This window comes from Halichoerus grypus, chromosome 3, assembly GCF_964656455.1.
Source record: "Halichoerus grypus chromosome 3, mHalGry1.hap1.1, whole genome shotgun sequence".
NCBI classification, from domain to species: domain Eukaryota; kingdom Metazoa; phylum Chordata; class Mammalia; order Carnivora; family Phocidae; genus Halichoerus; species Halichoerus grypus.
In genome coordinates this window covers 51,040,660-51,047,350 of record NC_135714.1, presented here as the reverse complement: position 1 = coordinate 51,047,350, position 6,691 = coordinate 51,040,660, and positions in this window count along the sequence as shown.

Here is a 6,691-nt window from a genome sequence, read left to right as displayed (position 1 = left end):
TTCTCTATTTTCCCTAGGAATAATCTGTTATGGTGGTAGGGGAGGTGAGGAATTAAAACACAAAACAAACAAAAGTACTAAAATGAAGGGAAGGATTTGCTGAGAAAATGAATACTAGAAAATGTGTTAATATGTGTATTTTTAGAATAATTCACAGTAGATAATGTAACAAAATGACCAAATATTTTAGTAGCTTAACTAAATAAAATTTGTTTTAACTCTTAGTGTGTCTAGGTCTTCAGGTACACCTCTTCTAGTGATACAGTAGTCCTTACTCATTCCAACTTTTAGCAACACTATCTTATAATAACACTAGACTAAATTGAAGTCCTACAGGGTCCTTCTGTCTCTCCATCAGTTGTCCCGAAAATAAGGAAAGGAAGAAAAAAGAGATTTCACATAACATTTCACGATAAGATGTGATAGTGAAATACATCACAACTACCCATATTCTATTAGCCATTAAAAAAAAAAAATCACAAGACTCAAACTAACTTCAAGAGAGGCTGGAAAACAGAGTCTTCCTCTATACGCCAAAAAGAAATGGAATTTTAAACTTCTAGCCAGTTTCTTATATTACTTTGCCTTTTGATAATCTAATTACTGTTTCATTCTTTTATCAACATACGCGATACATTATCCCCAAACTAAAGACACCACAAAGTCCCTTATAGTCATTACATGCTATTCAAAGCCCAGGATTTCCAATTGATATGTGATTCTCATCATCATGGCCAGATATGGTACATTGCGCTCAAGTAAGTAGGAACTAAAATAGGTAAGTATATATCTCCCCACCAAACTCAGTACAGTGAATTGAAAGAGATAGGATGATTATAAGAAATATACTCATTTAGAAAAAGGAAGAATAGGAGGCAAAGAACAGGCTTTGAGCTAAAGAAATTCTGGAATATTCTGGGGATCTTACTCTTGATGTGTGGGAAGTTTCCTAATTTTGCTTTCTAATAGAAATTTCCTTCTCCACTGTTCCCCAAAACCCTTAGTTGATCTCTCTTAGATGTCCCTCCCACATTATTTACCAAGTTTGGGGATCATGCCTTTGACTGTATATTTCCAACTCTTTGAAACCTTTAGAAAGGTTGGAGAACCAAAAGTTGTTTGAAGTTTGAAATAGTTATCCCCCACCCGCCCCGCGGGGCTTATTTGACAACACAAATCCTCCAAAATTTTAATCTTTGTTTTATCTATTTGCTTCCAATTGGATCCATGTTTAAGAAGTCATACTCAGGGCGCCTGGGTGGCTCAGTCGTTAAGCGTCTGCCTTCGGCTCAGGTCATGATCCCAGGGTCCTGGGATCGAGCCCCACATCGGGCTCTCTGCTCAGCGGGGAGCCTGCTTCTCCCTCTCCCACTCCCCCTGCTTGTGTTCCCTCTCTTGCTGTGTTTCTCTCTGTCAAATAAATAAATAAAATCTTTAAAAAAAAAAAAAAAGAAGTCATACTCATAGTTTTCTGTTAGGCAGAACTCTAACCCTTATTTTCTTTTTCACAACATAATGACTGGTGCCTAAATGTCACCTAAATTTGAGAAGTCACTTAAAGTTGGGATCTTTGCATTGAGTCACATTATTTAACAAAATGTTTTGTCTTTTATTGTACAAAACTTTGCATTTTAATTCTTAGCTGGATCTAGACTCAGTTGACATTTCCACCCGTGCAAATACTGTGAATATTTGAATTAGTTTTTTCCCTTTAATGTCTGCTTACAAACTATTCGGTTCCTTTCAGAACTCATCTTTTATAGGAATATCCGACCAAGTACAACCAATAATAATCCAAACACATTTTGAACTTTAATTTTCCACTCTCTTCTTGTATATCTACCAATTCAGTATATATGTGGTTTGCTTCTTAGGTTATGGGAGATGAGAGAGCGGTTTTACCCAATATATTACCACCATATAACAGGCACTGTGCCATCTTCCTAGACACTAAAATTTACTTTGCTTCCAGTTTTCTTAATATTAAACCAATACCACATATTTTAGTTTTTTTTTTAAAGAAGTACTGTAATTTAAGTAAAAAATAAGATAACAAATAACACAAAATTTTGATGGCTCATCAAAATTAAGTGTCATCTTATATATACACAGTCAAATAGGGAATTGCCAAGCACCTTTATATGGAGACTTAGGGACTCTGGTGTCCTCCTTCTTGTGGCATCTCCATTTTCCCAGGTCTCTTCCAATCATACACAAGATACACTGCTTTGATCTGGTCTATGAACAAAGAGAGAAAGAAAGGAAGATGTCTTGGTCTAGTCCAAGGTGATATACATCTCTCCTACCCAAGTTTATTGGAGAGAACTTGCTTATCATCATGGAGACTAGAAAATGTCCTCTGCCTACAATTAGAAAACAGGATTTCTGAACATCTTGTGTATCTTGACCACCTTCTGCATAGAAAAAAATAAATACATTAGCATACAACAGAAAATATCATCTCAATGTTTCCTCCTCATTTAACCAGTTATCACATTAATTCTGAAGGAGTATTTTCATGGACTGGATTATGCCTCCCCACCACCAAATTCATACATAGGAGTCTTAAACCTCAATGTGACTATTTTGGAGATAAAGCCTTTAAAGAGTAATTAAGGTTGAATGAGGTCATAGCGGGGAGACCCTAATCTAAGATGACTGATGTTCCTATGAGAAGAGGAAGAGATACCAGGGATCTGTATGCCCAGAGAAAAGGCCCGGTGAAGACACAACAAAAGGTAGCAGTCTTGCAAGTCAAGGAGAGAAGCCTTAGAAGAAATCAATTATTTTTTTTTTAATTTTTTTATTGTTATGTTAATCCCCATACATTACATCATTAGTTTTAGATATCGTGTTCCATGATTCATTGTTTGTGCATAACACCCAGTGCTCCATGCAGAACGTGCCCTCCTCAATACCCATCACCAGGCTAACCCATCCTCCCACCCCCCTCCCCTCTAGAACCCTCAGTTTGTTTTTCAGAGTCCATCGTCTCTCATGGTTCTTCTCCCCCTCCGATTTCCCCCCCTTCATTCTTCCCCTCCTGCTACATTCTTCTTCTTCTTTTTTTCTTTCTTAACATATATTGCATTATTTGTTTCAGAGGTACAGATCTGAGATTCAACAGTCTTGCACAATTCACAGCGCTTACCAGAACACATACCCTCCCCAGTGTCCATCACCCAGTCACCCCATCCCTCCCACCCCACCCCCCCACTCCAGCAACCCTCAGTTTGTTTCCTGAGATTAAGAATTCCTCATATCAGTGAGGTCATATGATACATGTCTTTCTCTGTTTGACTTATTTCGCTCAGCATAATACCCTCCAGTTCCATCCACGTCGTTGCAAATGGCAAGATCTCATTCCTTTTGATGGCTGCATAATATTCCATTGTATATATATACCACATTAGAAGAAATCAATTATGATGGCACCTGATCGTGGACCCCTAGACTCTAGTACTGTGAGAAAGAGATTTCTGTGTTTAAGTCACTCAGTCTATGGTATTTTGTTATGTCAGCCCTGGCAGACTAACACAAATATACTTTTTGTTTCTGTAAATACCTTAAGCACTCCTCTGAATTTCAACATAAAAGTCTTTGACTGTGGTAAAAATATATTAAACACTCATCTTTCAAGATTTTATGTTCACCTTTGGGTTCCCTTTATTATTTTTTATATTATTAGTAAAAATTAAATAAATATGCTATGCAGGTATACTATACAAAGAAAAAAATTCCAACAGGAAACAAAATGCTAGAAGAAAGGGACTTCTTAGTTGTCTCTCACTTATGAAGTGGAGAAAAAGTCATGAGAGCAAAGGGGTTGTTATAATAAGAGTGCTTGACTTTGGGTGAAATTATATCCTGTGAGATAAATATGTAGAGGGGCTAAAAAGACATCAAACTAAAATATAAATAAAATCTAAAAATAGATTATTTCATTTCATCCAGTTATTTGTTTCGAGGCCTGCAAACTTCTATTCATGTAAAATCCCCTCTCTCAGAAGCCAGTGGTAGAAGAGATACTACACGCAGACAGGTGATACATTCAAGTTTCTATCTTAATATCTTTCTCCTTATAAATGGGTTTCTATAATAAATTACTTGTTTGGAAAATAAAAACTGATAGAAGATTTCAACAGATCTACTACCTGTCAGTTGAGATGGAAACCATGAATCAGAAAAGTATTGAAAAACAACTAGTTTTCTCTGTGTATATTTTGATCTAGTCAGAATATGCATGGAATAGACCTTCCTGACACACTTTTTCATCCGTGTTTATACCCATTCCCAGCTACAAAGCTAAGAAGTAGATAACATGCTATCTACACAATTTTCAAGATTTGACAACCTTAATGCCCTTTAAGGTAGAAGTGTCTAACACCTATCATCAACAGTGATAACTTCAAAACTCATAATAAATTGAATAATGCGTAAGCACCATTAAATAGTAAGTAAAATTTTGATGATATGGTCTTAAATTAGATTTTCTCTGTATATTGTTTATATAAGTGAAAAGATAAATCGAGCTGAAAAGTTATACTTTAAGCCACACAAAATCAATAAAAATATTTAAAATTAGTACAAATTATGCAAAATATAACATAAAAAACACACGCATGTGATATATGATGTTGTGTTGAATAGGAAACCACACTCACAAAATGAGTATGACATATCTAACACATGCTAAGTAATGACTAAACCATCCCTATCTTACTTCCTTTTAAATTACAATAATTTCTTTATTTAAAAAAATTATGCTACGGTATTTTTGACCTTCACTTGGTCAAAACTAACATATGTACTTAAATTACTTTGTAGTACTAAGTTATTGTCATGAAATTGATTAAATGAACATAACTGATTAAATGTCTTTTTTTTTGGATTACCTTTTGAATAAAAGCAGAATTCTAAAAATGCTAAACACATTGCTTAAGAAACACTAAACTCTAAAAAAAAGTAAGAAGAAGCAGATGCCAAGATTCTTAAATCTGATTTAGACGATACAGTGAAATCAGATTAGAATTCTACAATAAATATTATGATTTAGAAAATAAGAAAGCATAATGCATAATAATGAGATGAAAAGATACTCTTATTGATATTCAATTTTCACACCTCAACTAAACAAATATTTAAAACTGAGAACATACAGTAAATAATTCCTCATTTAACTTTTTTCTTCCATTGTTCACTGTTGTTTTCCTAGAAAATTCTTTCAGGAAAAAAGTAAAAACCAAATATTTACTTTACTTTTTACTTTTTTTTTCTTTAAATTTTTTTTTTTTTTAATTAACATATAATGTCTTATTTGTTTCAGGGATACAGGTCTGTGATTCATCAGTCTTACACAATTCACAGCGCTCACCATAGCACATACCCTCCCCAATGTCCATTACCCAACCACCCTATCCCTCCCATCCCCTTCCACTCCAAATATTTAATTTAAAATAGATTGTGATAAATAATTGGGCTGTGTTTCCTTCCAGGATAATGTTAACATTTTCATAATCTGCCTATCTACAGCAGTTGGAATATATTTGTGAAAACTTTGTGACAATTTTTTTTTATGTAATCAGGGACAAGATGTTTAAGCAGATGAACTCTGGAAAAGAATATGTAAACATGAGTTTGTTTGATTTCCGTCAGTCACGCACTGCAGTGCCTGCCGTTGTTCAAATACTGGGAATCCATCTAGTTAGATGAATTTTTAGGAAGAAAATTCACCTTCTTCTGTGATGTGTATTGATAGAAAATCACAGTATGAGATGGAAACTGCATCATGATAGAAAAGAAAATTAAAAGTTATAAATGATATCTTGTACTTACAAATTAATATATCATGTGGAAACTTTGTGAACAGTTTAGTATAATAAATAGCAAGCACAAAAGGGAAACTAGAAAATGAAACTATTCTTATAAAGAAAATTATCTTAATCATCATGTCCGGAAAGACTAAATAGTGTAAGTAATATGAGCTCATTTTTTTATTTTATTTTTTTTAAAGATTTTATTTATTTATTTGAAGAGAGAGACACAGCGAGAAAGGGAACACAAGCAGGAGGAGGGGGAGAGGGAGAAGCAGGCTTCTCGCTGAGCAAGGAGCCCGATGCGGGGCTTGATCCCAGGACGCTGGGATCACGACCTGAGCTGAAGGCAGCCGCTTAAAGACTGAGCCACCCAGGAACCCCAATATGAGCTCATTTAAAAAAGAGTTTGGAAAACGATATACAAATGCAGTTGAATGACAGGACCTAGTTAAAAAAAATTAAAGAAACTTCTCACTTTTGTGTGCCATGGCACCAATACCAGGCGTTAGATTATTTTTAATAATATAGAGAATCGTGATGTGTGAACTTTCAGTGAATTTATAAATAAATATTTTGTTAAATCTGTTATAAAATGAAACCATCAAATTTCAAGTTATTAATTAAATGTTAACAATTTTATATTTAATGCTTAAAAAAGTTCCTGACATTAACATGTTCTCAGTAAATATTGCTGAGTGCATTCCATAGTGAATCAAAAAATACTTTAAGATTGAATTTTTCAATCTACCCAGAATTTGACTTTTTGGCTTAGAATAAATAAAGAAAGCATGTTTGAGGAAAAATGGCAAATATGAAAATACATGATTACAGGGATATATCATTAAAGTCAATGAAAACGAAGAGATCAAAATACT